We start from the raw sequence: 23222 nt of genomic DNA, 5'->3' as shown, positions 1-23222 counted from the left end.
AGTGGGGACCAAAGGTGGGCGAGCTACCCTGAAGGAGTACGACTGCTTCACCCAACCAGAGGTGCTACCCCTCCCCGAACACACCATACACCCCATATGGTGTCATTTGGTTAATTACGTTCTTAATTCTAAGATCCTATGGATGTTTGTAAAATTAGAATTAGAGTGAGTCATATATTTCTGTACTATTTCATTCATAAGTTCCATGATCTATTTTATGGAACAATGTAATAAATATCACGTCATCCAAGGATGAAATATATAGCGTAAAATATCAAACTGTCATAGTTTCTGATTGGTTAGATTGGTTAGACCTTAAAGGCGCTTGTTGGTGCTTGTCATGGTGTTATGATCATTATAAGTAATATGTAAATCTTCATCCTTTCTACAATATTACAGGCATCATATTTATGTTCGAATGGAGAAATCAACATTTGTATGCTTCTTGTTTGAACTTTATTTTGTAACACAACTAACTTAGATCAAACTTTTATACCATCCGAACTTGCAAATAAACCATATTATCTCATTATGCTGTTATAGTTGGCTCTGTGTTATCAATATTTTATCACTTTTCTGAAATTGTTGAGTCTAACTCAATATAGCTTTGTGACATCATACGTGTTGTCAAGACATTTGAATTTATTTCCGTTCTATTCAAGGCACAATCCAGATATTACCATACGGTCTGGACACTTGAGTGTATTTTTTGTAATTATGAAAACATGCTCCAAGAAAATTTGAAGCGTTTGAAAATATGAGTGGTTAGGAAATGTTCTGACATAAGTGAATCAAGGTTATAAATTTGTATTTAAATTTAAGAGACAGAACATCGTAAGCAGTTTAATTCTGCGCCACCCACCACATAATAAAGTGATTCGATTAAAATCTTTCTAAAGAGTTAAAATAATGGGAACAAATGCTTTGATAAAACTTACAGCCAGCGGAAAAATCGTGGTTTAATTTGATATCAATTATATACTGCTGGTCTGAGATACTCTGTGTCTAGTGATTGTATAATGTGCTGGAAAAGGAGTACAACTGAGAAATAGCTAGCGACAAAACTGGATATTTATAAATATTCAAATAGATGTTCAATACACCATTCCAAATTCACAAATTAAACTTTTCTAAGAATTATCTCACACGTGTTATTGAGTAGATTTAATATTAAATAGAAATGGTCCGATTGGTTGACACCAAGACTAACCTGTCAAGAATTACATTGGGCTGTAGTGCTAGCCTCAACCATTGTATCAATTTACCAATTTACCAACATAAAGCATATGGGTTACTTGTTTTAGACGGAGTAATCCATGTCATTGGCTATTTATTTCGTACAGACAACCAGTTGTATTAGATGCACATCAAAATGATTATAAAATACATCCTTGTTGAACATTGAACCTAAAACTGTAAAATGTGCGTTTGTATGTACCTATATGTCTCATAGAAGCTTGACACTTTTTCAGATTTTCCCCGTGCTGGACACGTGTTTCTATGTTATATGCAGTATGCAGAAAATGTGCATCAGCAGATTGGTTTCACAGCAATAATATGTGACATTGGATTATTGGAAAATAACGTGAATCGTTAGATGCTCAGAATCTTTTTTAGTATATAGATATACACTTCAATATTGTACGCAATCTCAGATCTCCGTAGTCCTATGAGTACCTCTGACAGACAACGATAGCATGTTATGTTTTGAGGTCCTTTGGAATTGTCCGTATCCTATCAGCAAAGAATTGCAAATTTGTGTTAGGAAATGTTATCGTTAGTGTTACGAGTCTATGCACTTAAAATAAGTATCAGAAAAGCGTGAAGACAACAAGCTTTGTAAAATTTAACAAATAATTTACTTCCAAAGAATACAACGTGAAAATGAGAAAAAAGAACTTACGATATTGCGAATTAAATCCAAAAATGATCCAAGAATGAAACACACGAGTCCTAGTAATAAAAGGTCATGAATGAAATTGAGTTCAAGTTCTGATAATATCCAAAATTGAAGCCGATAACATGTATGTTATGGTCAGCGAAGTGCAGATGTGTCAACAGTCTCTTGTTGAATCACAGAAATATTATTCCAGGTTTGAATTCAGTATATATTCCAATGAATCTCTTTATCCAAGAATTTTGTGAGAGCACTTTTGTATTTCCAGAGAAAAGAATCACTTGTATTCAATAATTTGAAGAAAATAAAATTCAATCCAAACTGGTCACAAAATAATACAACTTAAAGTGCTAGATGTTAAAGGACGACTGGTAAAAACTTCACAGGCACAAGATAATATAGTTTTCTGCTTGATCTCAGATCACATTAGCATTTGCTGAAACTACCATTACCTAACGGAAAATAACTTTCTAGAATGGTCTAACGAGCCTTGTTTACTTACAACACAATAACCTATAAAATTCACGTGTGACATCAGGTCACATTAGCTTTTTCTACAAACAACACAATAACCTATAAAATACATGTGGGAATCTCCTAAACCCTGATCCTGATCAACATAGTTACCACTTCTTGTTTACCTGAATGATAATTTGGTTAATAAGCACATATAAATAGAGCTTTATGAAGCTATTTTTAGATGTTTATATAAATGAAATATAAAAATCAATCAAGTCAATGTTGTTGTTTCTATAGATTTATACGCCATTTTAGCACAAGATAGGCTATATATGGCGGCCAGTAAAATTGGTGGAGGAAGAATCCTGGAAAACCCCAGAAAGAACCACCGACCTACAAGAAGCTACTGACAAGCTTTCTCGCATAACCACATCAGCCGAAACCGAGACACGAACTCAAGCAGACAAAGGTGAATGGCAGTGATCCGTAACGGTGATCGCTTTAGACTACTCGGCCACTCGGGGCCCCTCAATCAGGTCAAGCAGAAATGAACTCAGTTTTGGACAAGGTCAAGTCCAGCAAACAATGTTACATTAAAATAACATGTAATGAAATAAACAAAATTTAAAACTAACAGGAGACAATTAAATTAAATATATAACACTTCCCCTAATAAAGAAAACAAGTTACGCAATAAAGTTTTCTTTTTACAATTAGTCAAATACACATGTGGTAAAATAATACGATGAAATCTTATAAATGACACAAAGTATACATGAAAAATGATATATTTCTAAACACCTGCATCTGCTATTAAATTGTCCTTTCCCTTGATATGCCTGATAAAAAATATTACATTACTGCAGCAACAAACTCTTCCTAAATGATCTCTGATTTTTGTTTTCATCTTGCCGATGAAAGTAAGGGGGTTGTGATCACTAAACCCCATAATCGGAGAAGGAGCTGAAATAATGTAAACTTCAAAGTGCTGTAATGTCATTATCAAAGCCAAGCATTCCTTCTCGATTGTGGAATAATTTCTCTGGAGTTTATTTAATTTCTTAGAAAAATAGCACACTGGATAATCATCACCATTTTTCTCTTCTTGAATTAATACTGATCAAACCCCAATATCACTAGCATCTACAGACAGTTTAAATGATTGGCTGAAATTTGGTGCTGTAAGAACTGGTGCATCCTTAAGTATTGCCTTTATCTTATCAAAAGCCTCCTGACATGTGTCAGAACAATGAAACTTAATTTTCTTCCTCAATAAATTTCTCGTATAAATTACACAGTGTGCATGAAATAATATATTGTTATGCATGGGAAAGTGCGTCTGCTATTAAATTATCTTTTCTCTTAACGTGCCCGATGTGAAGCTTACATTCCTGTAACAACAAACTCAACCCTAATAGTCTTTGATTTTTATTTTACACCTTGCTGCTGAAAGTAAGGGGGTTGTGGTCACTAAACACAATAATCGAAGAAGGAGCTGACCTAAGGTAAACTTCAATATGTTGAAATGCCATTATCAAAGCCAAACATTCCTTCTCAATTGTTGAATAATTTCTTTGGTGCTTATTTAATTTCTTAGAAAAATAGCACACTGGATGATCAATACCATTTTCATCTTCTTGACTCAAAACTGCTCCAACCCCAACATCACTTGCACCAACAGACAGTTTAAATGATTGGTTGAAATTTGGAGCTGTTAAGAACTGGCGCACTTTTAGGTATGGTTTTCAACTTTGTCAAAAGCCTCCTGACATTTTCATTCCAAAGAAACACGTTTTTCTTACTCAATAAATTTGTCAGGGGTTCAGCAATTATGGAAAAATTGGAACAAACGTTCCGATAGTATCCAGCCATGCCCTAAAATCACATCAGTTGCTTGTCACTGATAGGCACAGGGAATTCAGAGATAATATTGACCTTAGCATATATAGGTTTAACTTGTCCATGTCCCACGATATGTCCTAGAAATGTTACACAAGCACGGCAAAACTCACTTTTGGATAAATTAATTGTCATACTAACATCAGTAAGTCTGTCAAAAAATTTCCGAATTGTCGCCTAATGTTCTTTCCATGTGTCGTTGTAGATGATGACATCACCGATGTAAGCATCATAATTATCTACACCAGATGTAATCATGTTCATTAAACGTTGAAAAGTAACTGGCGAACCCTTCATCCCAAACGGCATCACTTTATAGTGATAAAGTCCATCTAGAGTCACGAATGCCGAAATTTCCTTTGCCATTACCGTCAGTGAAATTTGCCAAAATCCTTTCAGAAGGTCAGATTTGGTGACATATTTTTCATTTCCGATTTTATCAATGCAGTCATCGATTCTTGGTAATGGAAATTAACCTGTTGTAGTCACAGTGTTCACCTTTCTATAGCCAGTGCACATGCAGAAATTATTTTCTGGTTTCGGAACAAGTATACATGGTGAACTCCATTCACCTTTGCTTTGCTCTATGAAATCGTTCTCCAGCAAATACTGAATTTCTTTTTCAAGCATTCCTGTTTGAGAGGTTTCATCCTGTACGGGTGTTGTTTCACAGGTGTGTAATAATTGTTTTAGTGCATTCTTTTTTTGTTGTTGCAAAGGTGGACGTTTCTGGTCCAGACTTTTCATAATTTCTGAATTCCGAAGATGTATTACTCCAAAGTCAGTAGAGTCCGATTGCATTCCTTCGCATAGATCCTCTCTGAGTGGTACAGGTACAACTAAAATAATTTCATGATTAACCTGGCTATCTCTCTCAACATACTGGTACTCCTTGTAATTATTTTTCACCCCGGAATTACTATTATTATAATTTACTTATTCATTTTCTTCTTACCTTTGTAAGGGCCGAAATACATAATCTGAAGAAAACTGTGATGAATAAGCAAGAGAGACAGAACTCTATCAGCAGACTCAAACTTTCCCTCCATTGTAGTTCTGTCAAACCATAATTTGACTTTTGACTTGAATTGCTGAGAGCCAAATTCAAGCATAATTAGCTGGAAAATTTCAGACATAAAATTTGATACTTTATCAGATTGGACAGATTTGGGGAGGCCGAACTGAGTTTTTTTTTTTTTTATAAAAAAAAGCTTTATCAAAGTTTTACTATTTGTTTTAATTTTAATATTCCTCCAAGAAATAGCCTCTGGGGATCTTGTTGACGCACACATTATGGTCAACAAGTATTGGTTACCTGACTCGGTCTTAGGTAAACGACCGACACAATCTACCATTATTCTGCTAAATGGTTCGTCAAATGAAGGAATAGGTTGCAGACGAGGCTCTTCTGAATGGCTTGTTTATACCATTAGACAAGTATGACAAAATCTGCAGTATTTACAAACATCACACATCACTTTTGAGTATTGACCAGTAGAAGTGATTCAAGACCTTGTGATAAATCTTATAAATCCCTAAATGACCAGCCAAAAAAGTTTCATGAGCCAGACTGAGAATTTCCTGTCTGTATGATTTTGGAATTACAGTGTGATAGTTCACTACTACTCGTCACCAGCAGATACCTTGGGAGGTCACCATTTTCTCATAAGAATCCCACTTTTAATGAAATAATGAACAGGTAACTTCTGTGACTTAAGTTTCATTAATGACTCTTTGAAGCAAACAGGAGATCTCATGATCTTTTTCCAATTCGACGACAAGTGATTGTCGTTTGTCATCCTGATTAGAATAAATAGAATGAGTAGCTAAAAGAGGATCACTGTGATCAATACGTTTTGATTGATCCAAAACAAGGAGTGAAAGCGACCTCATCAAAAGTCTGAACAATACATGTGTCAGCTAAAGGAATACTTTCCTGATCGACATCAGTTTTAAGAGCTTTATTTTGACATAGCCCTAGTAACTGCACAAGCTGGGTATAAATCAAGCAATTATTTTTCAATAGGATCGACTTTCTGATCCAAACAAGGCTTGTCAGTTACAAGGGCATTAACCACAACCTTGTCTCCAGCTAGGTTATTGCCTAGTAATAAATGATTGCCCTCAATGGGTGAAGACGTCACTCTTCCGACTGTCACAGGTCCTGAAACTAAGTCTGATGACAAATTTACACAGTGGAGAGGAACATTAGAAATAAGAGCATTTGGAATAGGTCTGTCCTGATTCTGTCGCTTATTTTTCAATTTATATCAACCATAAATATCGTATCCGTTCTTCTTGCAATAGATATATGCAGGAAGTGATACGGATTTCTGATCAATCTTATCAGAAACTTGATTTCTAAAAGTTGTGCCAGATTGAAATTTGGAAGGGCTCGTATTAGGCTAAAATACTATTTTACCAGACGACGACTGAGTGTAAAACCTACTTGCAAAAGAAAGTTTATGAGCTAAGGAATACTCGTCAGCATTACGAGCAGCATTTTCCAAGGTTTCGATCTTATTTTCATCAAAATAAATTATAATGTCACTATGGACACAGTTCTTAAACTCTTTAAGTAATACGAGTTGCCTTAGATTTTCATAATCTTGATCAACTTTCTTGGCTAAGCACCACCTATCAAATAACTGCTCATTTTCTCTTGCAAATTCGACATAAGTTTGTCCCGCTTCGTTTTTTTTCAAAGTTTCTGAATTTTTGCCGATAAGCATCAGGGACTAGCTTATAGCCCTTTAAGATGCATTCTTTAACCAGATCATGGTCCGCAGTCTGCTTTACTGACAGAGATACATAGATGTCTCGGGCCTTGCCAAAATGTGCACTCTGTAAGTATAGAGTCCAATGCTCCCATGGTCATTTCGAAAATTAAGCAATTTTTTTCAAAATGAGGAAAATATTTATCTACTTCTTTTTCTCTAAAAGGGTGCACTAACCTAGTATTCCTAATAACATCAAAACTTAAATCTGTATTTTAAGTGCAGATGTGCTTTTTACTTGCCAGCTCTAATTCTCTTAATCTAAATTGATATTCCCTTCTTCCTTCTCTCTTTCTCTCTGTAATTCTACTTGCATTTGCATTTGTTTCTCTTCTTTCAGTACCTGCATTTATTTCTCTCTCTCCTCTTTCTCCAATAGAATTCGTTTATTTTTCTTTCTGTAACTGCATTTGTTTCTCTTCTCTCTGAAACTGCATTTTTTCTTCTTCTCTCTCTCTCTTCTTTCTCCAATTGCATTTTCGTTTGTTTCTCTCTCTCCTCTTTCCCCAATAGCATTTTCTATGTCTTTCCTCATCTAATTGCATTTTCTTCTCTTCTTTCTCCAGTTTCATTCTCCTCTCTCTTTCCTCTTTCTGAAGTTCAAGCTTTCTTAACTCTAATTACATCTTGTGTTTTAATTTTAATTTGTTTACTTTTATGTTGGAGTCTGATACAGACTTAATAATCAAAACAAACTACTTACCCCCCCCCAACAAAAATAATATATATATATATATATATATATATATATATATATATATATATATATATATATAGATATAGATATAGATATATATCTTGCGAGCGCCCTGACTGCATACACAAAATCCATGTAAAAGTTAAAAGAACTGATATAAACTCTCAGAAAGTTGAAATAAACTTCCATACTCATATTTTCACCTAAACCACCCTAGTCTCGAAGTATTAAAGACGGTATCCGAGCATCCCATTCTCATCTGCCTCTCCATCCCCACCCCGACTCCCCAAAGTTTGCACTCATTTCCCCGTTCAAGACTGGTACCATGCTGATAAATGAATTAGAAATACTAGAAGTCGGAAAACTCGGTTGACAAAGGCTACTGGTACTCTCCTAAATGAGAAAACCAATAGGTAGCTTGCTAACTTTCGCCAAAAAGTTAACGCAGAGGTCTCTCCCCTCCCCGTCCATCAAGAAAATACTGTAAATGCTGCTAGGACGCCGCCTACTCGAAATAGGGTATTTTTAATTATACAAAAATGAATTTTTATGAATGAAGATGAATAGGAACATTATATTACACAAATGGAGTTTGAAAATATGCAATCGCAATACTTCTTTACCATACACAATAATTTCAGAAGAAACATTGATAGTTTTAAAGAAGCAATTTAAAGGACACAGCCAACAAAACAGAGAATGCAAACAAACAATTATGCAAAGAAAAATATATAACAACGAAATATGAAGGTAATACACCTTCACAGGAATGACCCGCTTGAAAACATTGCTGGCATTTATCAAAAGATTATTTCATCTATGTACCATACACTTTTATCCCTGAGAATGACCTCATCAAAAGTCTGAACAATGCATGTGTCAGTTAAAGGAATACTTTCCTGATCGACATCAGTTTTAAGAGCTTTATTAACTCCAACATTTGTATATTAATTAGATTATTGTAATCAATCTGTAAGTGTTGCTCCCTTTTATATATGTGTGCTAATTTCCAGATTGCAAATGAATTAACCTATTTTCTCGATTATAATATGAGTCCTACTGCAAACAACACAGACCTTGATCTGTTGTCGTACAATGTGTCAGTATATCAGGGTCCATGTGGTCGGTTTTACTGATTACTTCTAACAAACTACTTAGACTCGGATCTATATGATGCTAAGGCAAATCTGGATATGTGAAGTTTGCTGTTGGAATCGACCTATAAGCGGCTCGATGGTACAGTGTACCCAGCTTTACGTCGTTTCTCCACATATCTGTTGAGTTGCTATTCCGAGGCAAAGAGGCAGAAAAAGGGTTTCGTAAACATTGGATTTTCGGAACAAATTGATGCCTAAGTCCACATTCACATGAAAGCTGCACTAGCTGGACTACAGTGTGAACTTCAGCATTGTGAATCAAATCCCAAATAATCCCAAAAGTTCTATCACAAGTCCACAAGTAAAGAGTGTTCAGAATGAATTGCAGTTATTGAATGTGCTGATGTCCAAAATTTCGGACGATCAGATATGTCGACAGTCAAGATGTATCACAAATATATAATCTAGAATGCCCTTGAATTTATTCATAGTAATCCTGAAATAGTGATTTAGACCAAAATGTCAATGGAAACTTTGTGATTCTAATGAATAAATTTTAAATAAACGAGTCATCTCAAATTATATCTAAACACAGCTGAACTTATAGTAGGAATGAAAACCTTGTTTACATTTTTAACCTTATATACAAACCTAACACCGAATAAGATGACCAGGATGTGGTTAATAAATTCGCTTCTAGAGCCTCCTAAGATCAAAAGGTAATGTAAACATGTTTACAAACATTATCTTAAGGTTCACTCTACAATAATGAGCAAACTTTGGTAATGGAATACGTTGTTTATAAAAGACCCTTAAAATCTACAATCATGAACGACTGACAGACAGACAGACAGACAGAAAGATGCAGACCCTGACAGGAACACAAAGTGGATGTTAATACCCCAAACCCATGTTATGACAGGACCACTAGATATATGCTCATGTACCAGTCCATACTGCTGATAGAACCGCTCAATATATGCTATTGTCGCAACCTTTGCTACACAAAACCACCCGAATAATTGTTATACTAGAGTCATTAGTAGACGATAATGTTCAAATCCGTATTGGTGGTGGAACCATTAGATAGATGGTAACGCCCCGGTCCATGCTGATGACGGTACCGCCAGATATATGCCATTGTCTCAATCCATGCAGCTGATATAAGCGCATGAAAGATGGCAATGCCCTAATCCATGCTAGTGATAGAACTATTAGATATATGATAGTGAGAGGGAAAGATCTAACAGAAAGATGATATTGCCCCAACCCATGCTCGTGACAGAACCACCCTATATATGAACACGTGCCCGTGATAAAAATCACCAGAAAATGATAAATGCCCCAAATTCATGATCATGATAGAACCACCAGATATATGATAATGAACAAAATCATGCTAGAGATAGAACCATTAGATAAATGATATTGTCACAACCCAAACCCGTGATATAACCACCAGAAATATATTGTTAATGCTCCGACCCATGTCCGTGATAGAACCACCAGAAAGATGACAACGCCCCAAATCATGATAGTCATATAGTCACCAATTATATGATAATGCTCCAAGCGATGCTTGTGATAGAACTTCCCGACATATCACAATGCTCCAACCGATGCTTGGAATAGAACTTCCCGACATATGATAATGCACCAGTCCATGCTCGTGATAGAACAACCAGACAGATGTTAATGCCCCAACCCGTGATAAGAAAATTAGAGCTGATTGTTTGATTACTCCTGGGTGAAGGAATTAGTGCCTCATCCTGCAGGCATTTAGGTGTTCACAGAACAGTAATTAATTTTGCCTTCAGATCGTGGGCCTAATTAGTCCCTAACGTCCTGAATGTAGGTCCGTCATGAGTGAGAATGAACCCAACACGCACTCATGATAAAAAAGTTGGTATTCAGCTGAGATGGAAGGCACCAGGTGTCAACCCAAGCAGAATGTAACGCCCGCCACGATTGGTCGGCAGCGATGACGTCACATCAGGACACCTGTTTTTTTGACGGGTGGAAATGATTCCACATATCCGTCAGTGTAAGATGTCCGAGTGCGGCAAGGAGGCAAGGAACTCGGCAAGCCAGCCATGGATGACGTGTACTCCCCAAAACGCCAACCCGTACTTATTTCAAATTAAGTCCAGTTGTTACTAATGGACAATAAAGAATCCCAACAATGTGTAAGCCACCTATGCAATTAGCCGAATCAATTGAGTTAAAATAATTTTCCTATAAATAGTAAGATTTGGAATTTTATGTACAAAGTGTACTTTTTCCTCTAAATTTAAATAATACCAATCGGTGTAAGTCAAAATGACAATTATTACGCATAGGAATAAAACAAAATGCACAGTATGTAAAATTTTGATGGCGGTATCGAAATAATCGAATTAGGTTTAAGATAGAGGTTTTCTTAATTCCAAAATGAAAACCTCATGATAACAGGCAATTTGGTAGTCCTTAAAAGGACTATTTTAGTTGAATTCCACCCACTGACATATACTCTGATGGAGGTGAGTAGTGTCTCAGGGGACGATCTTTCAGCGGCCCAGGTTCTATCAGATCCATTAGTATCCAGTCTTGCGTTAGAAGTGGGAAGCAAATTGACGGCTCGTCCAGCCCATGATGTATTCTCAGTAAGGATGCAATCATGACAGACAGGTTGGCTGGACATTCCTGTAGTATTTCCCCTCTCATTTTTTTAATTTAGCCACTGCTTGTTTTAATTCGGAGTTACTGGGTCTGGTTATGTTCTTCGGAGATTCTTCCCATTTGCTGAGTATGAGGGTGTTAATTCGTCCATAAAGATTTGGGCCTCTGCTACATTGTGCCACAGGTTTTTCAAACCGTAGTCTTCCGAATATCCCTAGGCGACATGTCTGTTTGCCTGATACAAGTCATGTTTATACACACTCGGTCCTGTCGGCTTGGGTGGTGAAGTTAATGCAGGTTCCAGTTGATTTGACGGGGATGATGTTGGCAGTGGTGCTGAAGGTGGTGGTGGTGGCGGTGATGGAGTTAAAGTCAACTTTCTTCTAGTCACTGCTTCAAGCTGTTTTGGTGTTGCAGTCGTTTATCTTGCACAGCCGTAGACCCTTCTTGCAGTTGAGTGGGTTGTATCTTTTGTTTCGTCTTCGGTGGTGGTGTAACGGACATTTCCAGCTGCTGTACGGCTCTTGTCTTGGTTTGGCGACTGTAGACGGTTTGCTCGAAGTTGTTTTGCTGTCAGCTCTCTAGGTTGCGGCACAGTCGTTCTACTATTTCGTATGTTGTTTACGCCATTGTATCTTCTTCTAGGTTTTCCCCATATAAGAAGTAAGGTTGTAATTTTATCCTGAGCTCTCAAGCTCCATCCTGATGCTACAGAAAAACCTAGGCCTTTCAATGCATTCATAGCTTGAGCGGGTATCATTTCCATCGCTAGCGTCGAACCACTAGTGTTTTCCTTTTATTGTGGGGTGGGGTGGGGGGCTGTTAGTGAGGAGTTGGGGGAAAGTGATTACTAATCGGGTATGAAATGAACCTCCAAATTCCGAATTAGAACGTCTATAAAACAAAATGTGGTGATCTTTGATGAAACTGTGTTTTAAACAAGTAAATAAAGTGATAAAGGTAATTGGAAATAACCACACTTCAAACTATATTTAGAACCTTTGGATCAGGTTTTGAGGGAAATATAAGTGGATTCTAGAGGAATGGCACAAACACAGTAACAGAATTTTGCAAATCTTTAGACAGTACACCCACACACACGCGCGCGCGCGTGCGAATAAATAACAAATCCCCCAAAAGTAACACAAACGAAGAACTCACGAAGAAGTGAACGAAAATATTTATTTCATTTGTTATGGGCAAATAGTAATATATTGATCTTAAAAAGCACCATTTATTTTCAGATCTGTTCTGCAAGTCTTTTTCTCGTTTAGTTATTGCGCATTCAACGAGAAGTCTTGACAAGGCCCGTACTGCAAACAGAAATAATAAATAATATATTTTATTAAAACACACCTGTACAAAGGTGCGTTTGGAGGACTTAAGACGATATGCTTTTCAAGCTTGTCTCTTAGTCATAAATTAAATTTCTCAAATCCAAGCGTTACATTTTCAGTGTATATTATCATAAGTTATATACATGTTTCTCAGCCAATAAAATAAACCGTTTGAATTAATTGTGCTTTTATTCAATACAGTTTCGACATTCGTACCAATGTTTGCAATTTCTCACTAATCTGTTCTCTTGTGCCTATATGCAAGAAGACATATACATGTAGTGCATAGTAACATAAATGCCATTTTACTTGATCCCTCTATTACTATATATATAGCCATCCCCTCCTACCCATCTACATAATTGCCAACATATTAACATGAAGACAAAGATATCCAACACATATATTCACATATATTCATTTATGCATTCGCACATACATACATACATACATATATACATACATACTGTTGTATATATATATATATATATATATATATATATATATATATATATATATATATATATATATATATATATATATATATATATATACACACACACTTACTTACTGAAAGTATCCTACTTTCCAATGCCACCTGCAACGCCTCCCACTGCACCTGTAAAGAGCAAAACGATAGGTAGATAGATAGATAGATAGATAGATAGATATAGGCAGGGTCGGATCAATGTTTTCGCGCCCTGGGTAAACTATGACTTTGGCGATTCACCAACCCACCCGACTCCGAAAAAAATTCACCTCCGTCTAATTAACCGTCCTTTAAAACTCGGCACCCTTTATGGTCAGATCGGCCCTGAATAATCTGGTAGATCCAGATCGTGATTGGTTTGGATAAAAACTTTTGTATTAAAATATTGGGATCATAAAATTTAGTTTGATATACAAAGACTGACCGTGTATATATATATATATATATATATATATATATATATATATATATATATATATATATATATATATATATATATATATATATATAATTGATCGAGTTGAATTTTAAGGATATATTCGGACTGTACATTTACCATTTTTACAATTTCAAGTTGAAATTTTTTTTCATATGTATCTTGCACATCTGACTGTCCATATGTAAGATCAGCCAATAATAGGGATTACAGGGGTCTAATACTAATAATTATGTGCTTTCTGTGGCTGAAATGCTTGAGTGGATATGACCACAACTACTGTCCTCAAACGTCATAAATTCTGGCATTTTCAAAATATGTGGCTTTTATTTAGGCATTATGGATTTTTTCGACTACATTCAAGATTGACATGTCTCTGAAACTGAACATCTGGACAACGTCCAAAAACTACACATCTCTGATACCAAGATTTGATAACAATTTTTTTTAGTTTTGTAAAAACTTCTGTTAACACGTTTTCGACGAATTTTACGTTGTAAAAATTACAACCGAGACATATTTCAATTACTTTGGCAAGCCATCACAACAAACAAATTAAAGGAACCAGGTGTTTTGAACTATTTTGTTATAATCGTATCATAATTATGTTTTCCTCGACGTAAGGATAATGTCCAAAATTGGATAGTAAATTGTCAGATTATGGAGCAGAGTGCTACTATCATATGCCCTTCAAGACATGTTAACATGCCTAGTAGCTACTCGCTCCCTGTCATAGTGCTTGTAAATTCACTATGTAACACCTGTGCTAAATCGTCTAGATAGATTATTTAAAATCTTGATTTATGGGATAAAATGGTTAAAACTCATTAAAAATTATTGAAACATTACGCAGAAGTATGACCAAGAATAACTTTAAAAGCCAGTGTCTTGATATGAAAAATTTGAATAAAACTAAGTTCTGTGACCAATTAAAAAACTGCAAACGGATTTTACACGATTATATTGTACGCAAAGGTCAGCTTGAGCAGGAGGGGTTTTGATGACAAGTGCACCGCACTTCCCGACCCTATGAGACCGTACTTGACTAACTTACTTAAAGGACGGAATCGTCGTGCATGTTACATTATGACGCATCGCTCCCATTAGTCTGGTTCATTGCTCCTTATTCCATAACACAGTCAACTAATCGGGAGACAGAGATTTTACTAGTTACCGGCCTATGAAATTGCCTTGCTGATTTTGGCCGGGTATCAAAGAACATGTTGGAAGGATCTGCGGTCAAAGCATTAGCGTTCCAAATATGTCTTGAGTACTCAGGAATCTATTTTTATAAAACAAGTCGGATATGATTGTTAATACTCTGTACATGCATTATTTACCACGTGAATCATAAACCAAATAAAAACAAATTAGGAGTCCTTTCCCTTTTTTAAGACACACAAATATGTATACTTAAATAATAGTCACAATTATGATATTTATGAGCGGATGTTATACCACCTAAAACCAGACTGATGATGAAAGAATATAAAGTTACCGATAAATTGTTAAAGAAATAATATTCGCAGTAATTATCCATTTTTTGATCGAACCATTAAATATGGTATGCATACATTAACTTACCAAAGAATATAGGAAGGATGAAGATTAAGATTATCAGAGGAAGTATCGAGCTAATTATGCTGCTACTGCTCGTTGCGGCAAAAGTAGTCCCGAAAAGCAAAACGGCCAGCGAAATCACAAAGAGCAGCTTCATCTAAAAATAGAACCGAAGATCGTACAGTAATGTCTACATGTTTTTGTCAATTTTTCATCTGTCTTAATAGTTTTAAATCTTATGTCTATCCAAATAATGTTATGGGTAGTTACTCATATATATATATATATATATATATATATATATATATATATATATATATATATATATATATATATATATATATATATATATATGCTCCTTCTTTGAGACTTGCGTTAATACTTACTTATTTAATTAATTACTTCCTTGCTGTCGACGAAAATATTAATGTCTGCTTTATCAGTGATTTTTATAATATTTAATCTGACAATATTATATTGATAAATTCTCGAAATCATTCCCAAGCATAATCGGTCTAGCTCAAAAAATATTTCAATATGCATAAAAGATTCCAGGGCACCAGGAAGAGAAAACCATAATAGTTTGTGGCTTCTTTCATGTCTGCAATTTTTCGAGCTCTACCAGACCGTGATTAAACTTTTCTATGTAACTGTAATGGTTAGTTCCTATAGTAGTTTTTGAATAAAAATGTTTAAGATTTTTAAAGAAACGATTTAAGTGTTGTTTATATATATATATATATATATATATATATATATATATATATATATATATCTGTAAATGGAATGATGAGAATATTTTCTGACCAAGAATCAAAATTTAAATTAGTTAAGATAAGATAAGAATTCTTTATTTCATACTTCATAGACTATACATCAAAATTAAAATATAGATATAAAGTAAAAACATCGTAAATATTCATAAAAGAACATATATATCATACATACAAGAATACAGATACATCTACAAAAATTAACTGCGCCCTACACTGTTAAGAATAAAATTAAGGGGCACATTTAAAGAGTAATTTGTTCCATTTGCTAATAATATGAGAATTTAAATGAATGCCATAGTTCCAAAGAGATTTCAATAAACAGTTCTTACAACTAGATATTCTTGTCATCATCGAGAATACATACTTTCTCATCAAAACTGAATACATTATAATTTACAAACATGTTGGAGGCACTGTTCCATCCAGAAAGACCTAATAGAAAACGAAGACTATTATTATTATAACCAATAACTAGTTTTCTTTTCTCACAGTCACTAAAGTTTGTCCACAGAGGAGCACAATACAAAGTGCATCAGTAAGATTTGAATAATCTAATTTTGATATTCAATGAACAATTCTTAAATTTACGTAGAAGCATGTTTGTTCGAGTACACAAAAATCGGTAATGTCTCTTCATATCTTCATTATCTGACCGATTGGATTCCAAAATATGACCCAAATACGTATAACTTTTGACATACGTAAGAGCATTGCCGTTAAGATGTACAGGGGGAGGAGATGGTAATCTGAAAGAAGTTGACTAAAAGACCATGCATACTGATTTTTTTATATTATAGAAGGTAACTAAGATACAGATGTGTTTTCAATTGCTTTAATTATTTTTCCTGTCTTCAATTCTAAAACTTGCGAGGTTGTCTTTGCTAATCCAAATTGTTCTAGAACGAAACCATTAAACTGACTCCACAGGGTTATGTGTACTTCAAGCTAAAATTATTAAAAATAATACGTCTCTTTTGATAGGGTTCAGAAATTTTAACAGCAAACATATATCTTTATTAAACTCTTGCATTATAAATTATGAAAGTCAACTAAGAGCAGGAAATGTCAAGTAGAACATAGCGAAATATTGTGTTAATAGATAATGAGTGCATTAAATGGGAGCCTAAACTATCATTTGAAAGAACTAAATTATTACTATATTGCAATTTGTATTTCATCCTTGATAAGTAAAAATGGGTTATTTTTGGCGTGATCACCTTACAACACATTAAGTTAAACAAAATTAACAGCGATGTCTAAAAAGGCTACAAAATGACCTTCAAAAATATTCATTCCTCATGGAATTTAACACGAATTATTTTTTGTTTCGATTTCCAATTTTCTTGACAATATTGGCAACTAATAGTATAAACAATAACGAAGTAGAGAGTTCGCACAAAATGCACGTGTTCTCTTATACTTTTATAAGTGCGTGACAAAATTGGTAATTAAAACAAATAAAGTATTGAATTGGTTACCTTGATCATCTTCCTTTTCCCAGGTAATCCTGGATCTCAGTGAGAATCTTCCTTTTTGCAGATACCGCACAGCGAGAACACATCTCGTTTATATAAAGGAAGTTTGTGGCTACCAAATGCGGAAGTTAGAGCTTTCTTGCCACGCCTGTCCAATCGGAACACACCTTTCAGGAAATGAAAAAGAAATATTTTATTACTTGACTAAGAGCCTATATAGTTCTGATTTTTGTCATTAAATTATTTTTAAATGCTTCTTGTATATACATATGGTCTGACAAATTGTTTCATCGTAGTTTGCTGTTGGTTCACTAGTTCCATATTTAAAAGCATTTTACGTTTTTGCTTCTGTTTTGGGCCTTAAGACGTTTTAAAACGTTTATTGACATAACATTTTAGCCTAATATGCCATCCTTTAGTTTACTATTTCTTAAAATGATCTAGTTTTAGTGCAATCATCTGCACATAAGTAAACGTTTTGTTTTTCGATGGACGAAAATATGGACACGTATGATACACGTTTTAAAGTGTGTGGGGCGAAAAGGGATGGGTCCAACTCAGATTTGTTTCCGTTTTAATTACTGAGGGTGAAGTGTTGGACTAAAATAAAATTTGACTGTGTTAGATTTCGTACAGATAGGGTACAAGAGCGATTGGTAATTGCCAAGGAGGATAAATTAGAAAGTGCACATACTAAGGAAAGAATGGAGGATGCAAGAAAAACTGCATCTGGTACTAAACTTTTTTTTTATCCACACTGGTATAGACAGTATTAAAAATATAATTCTTCAAAAAACGGCATGATACAAAAGTTGCATAAAGTTCAGTTTTAAAGTTATTGCAAACAATTCATTTTTTCATTAAAACTGGCGTTAAGAAATGATTGGAAATTAATATTTCAATACATTTATACCGTACTCATTTTAAAACAACAGAATAAGATGAAAATTTCAACTGCGCTAACTACAATTTTGGTTGAGGTGTAAATGGAAAGGGTATAGCAGTTCCCCACGAATTTCACCCCTGCCGGCATTAAACCACGAAAGACAACAAATGCCCCCTTCGATTAGTTTTCACTCAACATAACACAGCACGACGCGAAAAAGTAAAGTGAATCCAGTGTTAACACCCAGCCAGTTTCTTTCGACCAGTAAAGCTACTTTATAACGAGAGCAAAGTCTCTTAAAAACAAAGTTTTCCAGTAGGACGAAAGTGTTTTGTTATTATACCTATTCGTAATAATAATTCAATATTACATCTATTACCAATTTCTGCAACATCGGCTTCTATAAACCTACAAATATAAACTGTAATATGCGACAGCTGCAAATGAGAGAAGTGCATGGAAGGTGTGGAGAAACGTGGAAAAAGTACAAAGGATGTAGAGAGTGGTCATAAAAGTGCAAAAATGACTGTGGATAAGCGATGCGGGTAACAGCGATAAAAAATATATATCATTTGGCCAAGATCGTAAATTAAAAGAGCACTAAAATTATGTGGGAGAAGGTCTTAAGATAGGAAAGGAAACTGGGGAAGACAAAAAGGAATATATGAAACGGAGAGAGAAAAAAGCTGGAGATAAATTATGCGAACAGTTAGAAGAGGAAAAGAAACAAAACAAACCAACAAGAAAACGAGAAACATGTGAGTGAATGTGATCTAGTTAAGAACTTAAATGAGGCATGAAAATGTGTTAGAAATAAATTGAAGATAACCAGTGTAACACACTTATGAAAACAAGCCATAACAAAGTCTTCTCACAAGTCAAACTGTCCTTATTGAGTTATATTAGGTACACAAAGTCATGAATGTTCAAAGAAATGTTACAACGCCATTTCAGAGAGGTTATGACAGGAAGAAGAGAAATCAACTTTTGCCTGAAAGTAGTTTAAAAGCCAAACTAAAATAAGTTCAAACAGTCGTTTTCTTCGTGTTCAACGAAGTTGACTCTGTTCCGACACCTGTTTAAAAGCAAGTATTGAATTACTGTAACAAACGAATAATCAAATCCAAATACTTGAATACACTGAAATTAGGTGATAAGTTGTAACTGAGAATTATTAAATACTATTTGCCATGCAGCACTAAACTCAGGTCTTAATGTTGGCTTTTGAACAGATATTTAACATACCAACAAATTTTCACAAATAATTAGGGAATTCGATGAAGGCATAAAGCTAATATTTCCCATTTAATTTAGTACGATTGAAATTAACTATCTACAAGTACATGATATTCTACCAGGCAAATAATAAGCTAATCAAATTAGAACTAGTGGACCTAAGCATAATTAAATTTCTATGTTAGAAAGCCAACAAATGAAAGTGCTAAAATCAAACGTGTCACAGAGCCAAAGGTGAAATTTTGTATATCGGTTATTAGTCCCAAGTTTAGCCTCTTTTCTGCATATAGAATGACAAGAAAACAGCAAGTGCACATCCTTTGTATTATACACAGGAAACGTTATTACTTTAAGGCTGCAAAATATCAAAAGCAATAATAATTTGGATAATAAGACCGAATATTTTAGAGGCGTCAGAAAGAAATACAACGCAGCAAATAAGATTTTGAATTTGGTAGAGATTAACATGGCGATTATTTCCGCTGGAATTGTTGCAAGTTGAGGAGTAACAGTAAGAGAGATATGGTTCATTATCCTTTTGGTTTGGGTTTGACTTTGGAGCAACTCTACGGGGATTTGCTGCTAAAAAAAAATTAATCAAACGTTGCCATATAACAAATGTTTAAAATACTATGAAACAGTGAGCTTTGTTATCAGGGAGTTAAACAGCATTGATGATATAGTGAGCTGGGAAATAAGTGATAGTTATATCAGTCACGAGTAATTTAATAGTTAGCGAGTATAACATATACAAAGATATTAAGACTGCAGTCATGAATAAATTAAGAACGCCCAGAGCCAAAACACTAGAGAGCTGAAAAATATCTTTCAGTGGAAGGAACGAAGAAAAGGAGTAAGAGTTTATGATAAGATTATACAAAACAGAATATAAGTTGAAGTGACAAGTTTCAGTTGTCGATTATTTAGATTGCTGCAAGACGTATAGAAATCTATATTGCAATACTATGGTTATCTGAGAAATAAATCTATTTACGAATCTAATTTCGTAAGAGGAATACTAACCTATTTGTTTCCTTACAGATCACAGTGTTTTTGATTTCCAATACTTTAAATTAACTAAAACAGACAAATATTTTGTTACATCAATGACAAAGATGAAACAGGGACCGTTGTATTCCCTGATGGTTTCTTCAGACTTGAAATGTTCACGAAGCAAGACAGAAATGGAATTACTGCTAATAATGACACTAAATAAAGTATTCATATTGAATGATCGAAAACGCAGTGCTAAAATTCTCAATGCTATACTATAAATAAGAATTATACAATATCCTAACTTCATCTTCATGCATGTACTTGTTGTATCAGATAAAGTTTGCTGGCTTTGGACCCACCCACCCACACTCAAACAAAAATAGCTTTACGTTATGGTATCAAATCAGTAACACCAAAGATGACTCAAATGGCTATAGTTTATGTCTGCCTGAGTCTCTACATGTTATAAATTATTTTCGTAGGGACTTCGTTTCTTACAGTATAAATGATCATTACAAGCAGTTACAATGCGGTGCTATAAATAGAATAATTATAATTAGAAACGATGAATATGGAAAATAAATAGATCTAAACGGTATGTCTGAAACATAGTTTTAGCGTTGAGCAAATTGGAGATGATCAGTAATTGATTCTATTGATTTCCGCTCGTTTTCAAATGATTTTTTAAGCGAATAGTTCGGAAAGCAGAATGTTGTAACCCTAATTCACTCATTTATTGTAAGAGCCTAGACTCGTAAAACCTATAAGACACCAATATTAAATAATTAGTTCCCATTAAAATCTTTTCAACTTATAACATGTTAAGTAATATCTCTAAATGTATCACCTTTTATCATTTGAACATATAATTAAGAGCCTTAAAGCAAAAGTGATTTTACAAATAAAAATAAAATCCAGCTTGTGGAGGAATTCTTTTTCAATAGGATCGACTTTCTGATCCAAACAATGATTGCTAGTTACAATTGGATCAAATCAACCACAACCTTATCTCCAGCTAGGTTTTTGTCTAAGAATAAATGATTGCCTTAAATGGTGAAGACTACACTGTTCCGACTGTCACAGGCCCTGAGACAGAGTCTGATGACAACTTTACACAGTGGAGAGGAACATTAACACATTCTAATCCCTAAATAAGAACACTCTCATTTGAACAAGACTTATCAGAAAAAGGCAAAGTACCTGATAACAAAAATCTCTTGTGTCCGTTAAAATTTTAATAAGGATAGAACTGGCCGAATCATTTATGAGTGATATAGAACCCTTCAACATGAATGGTTCATAATACTTCATACTAAAATCAGACTGGGGTTTATTAGACCCAACAAATGTATTGCTTTCAATACAAGACCGTGACCTTTACCTCCTAGAAATAAGAGCATTTGGAATAGGTCTGTCTTGGTTATGCTGCTTATTTTTCATTATGTAGCAATCAGAAATATCGTGTCCTTTCTTCTTGCAATAGGTACACGTAGGAAGAGATATGGACTTCTGATCAATCATATCAGAATCTTGATTTCTAAAAGTTGTGCCAGACTGAGATATGAAAGGGCTCGTATTAGGCTGAGATAATGTTTAACCAGATGACTGCTGAGTGGAAGACTTAGTGACAAAAGAAACTGTATGAGCTAAGGAATACTCGTCAGCAGTACGAGCAGCATTTTCTAAGGTTTTGATTAGATACTCATCAAGATAAGTCTTAACGTCACTATGGACGCACTTCTATAACTCTTAAACTAATATGACTTGTCTGAGATTTTGTAATCTTTATTAACCTTTTTAGAAGAGTACCACCTATCAAACTGTCGTGCTTTTTCCCATGCAAATTCGACATAGGTTGGTCAGCTACTTTTTTATAGTTCCTGAACTATTGCCGATAAGCCTCAGGCACTAACTCACAACCCTTTAAGATACATTCCATAATCACGTCATAATCAGCACTCTGCTGTAGTGACAATGAAATGTAAATATCACGGGCTTTGACATTAGGTACACATTGTAATAATAGAATCCAGTACTCTCTTGGCCATTTAAGGTTTTTAGTAATTTTCTCAAAATGAACAAAATATTGATCTACTTCTGTTTCTAGAAAATGGGATATTAACTTGATATTTCTTAAAACATCAAAAGTGGAGGAGTGTTTTTCACTTACCAGCTCTAATTCTTTTAATCTAATTTGAAATTCCCTATTTTCCTTTTCTCTTTGCATTTGCATTTTCTCGTTTTCTTTCTGTCATTGTCTTTCTCTCTCTCTTCACTCTCTTTTTGCATTTTTATAATATCCGGGATTTAGAAAAGCATGGTGAATCAAAGTTTCAAAAACTAAATTCGTATCCCAGACGAGCCTACAATTTTCTGTTACGAGTATATGCTCTTAAAATAAGTAACAGTAAAGAGTGAAATACAACAGGCTTTGTAAAATTTAATTTAAAAATTTATTTCCCGAGAATACAAAGTAAAAATAAAAAAGGACTTACGGCATTCCGAATTATATCCCAATATAGTCCAAGAATTACAGAAAAATGTCC

At 34.5% G+C, this 23222-nt stretch overlaps 1 long non-coding RNA gene across 2 annotated transcripts; it reads right to left on the bottom strand.

The window, feature by feature from the left end:
- Positions 1 to 12648: 12648 nt before the first annotated feature.
- On the bottom strand, positions 12649 to 17640 carry LOC149795251 (uncharacterized). Of its 2 annotated transcripts, none has more exons than XR_016422099.1 (4): positions 17562 to 17640; positions 15332 to 15464; positions 13389 to 13440; positions 12649 to 12797 (listed from the first exon to the last, which is right to left on the bottom strand). It is a non-coding gene; the product is annotated as an uncharacterized LOC149795251 (long non-coding RNA). The 2 variants fall into 2 exon arrangements; XR_016422098.1 differs by having other exon boundaries at positions 13393 to 13440.
- Positions 17641 to 23222: the final 5582 nt, after the last annotated feature.

The sequence above is a fragment of the Sinohyriopsis cumingii genome, chromosome 7, assembly GCF_028554795.1.
Source record: "Sinohyriopsis cumingii isolate HCF-2022 chromosome 7, ASM2855479v2, whole genome shotgun sequence".
In the NCBI taxonomy this organism is placed as follows: Eukaryota; Metazoa; Mollusca; class Bivalvia; order Unionida; family Unionidae; genus Sinohyriopsis; species Sinohyriopsis cumingii.
The sequence above is the reverse complement of the archived record's forward strand: the minus strand, read 5'-3'. Positions and strand labels throughout refer to the sequence as shown.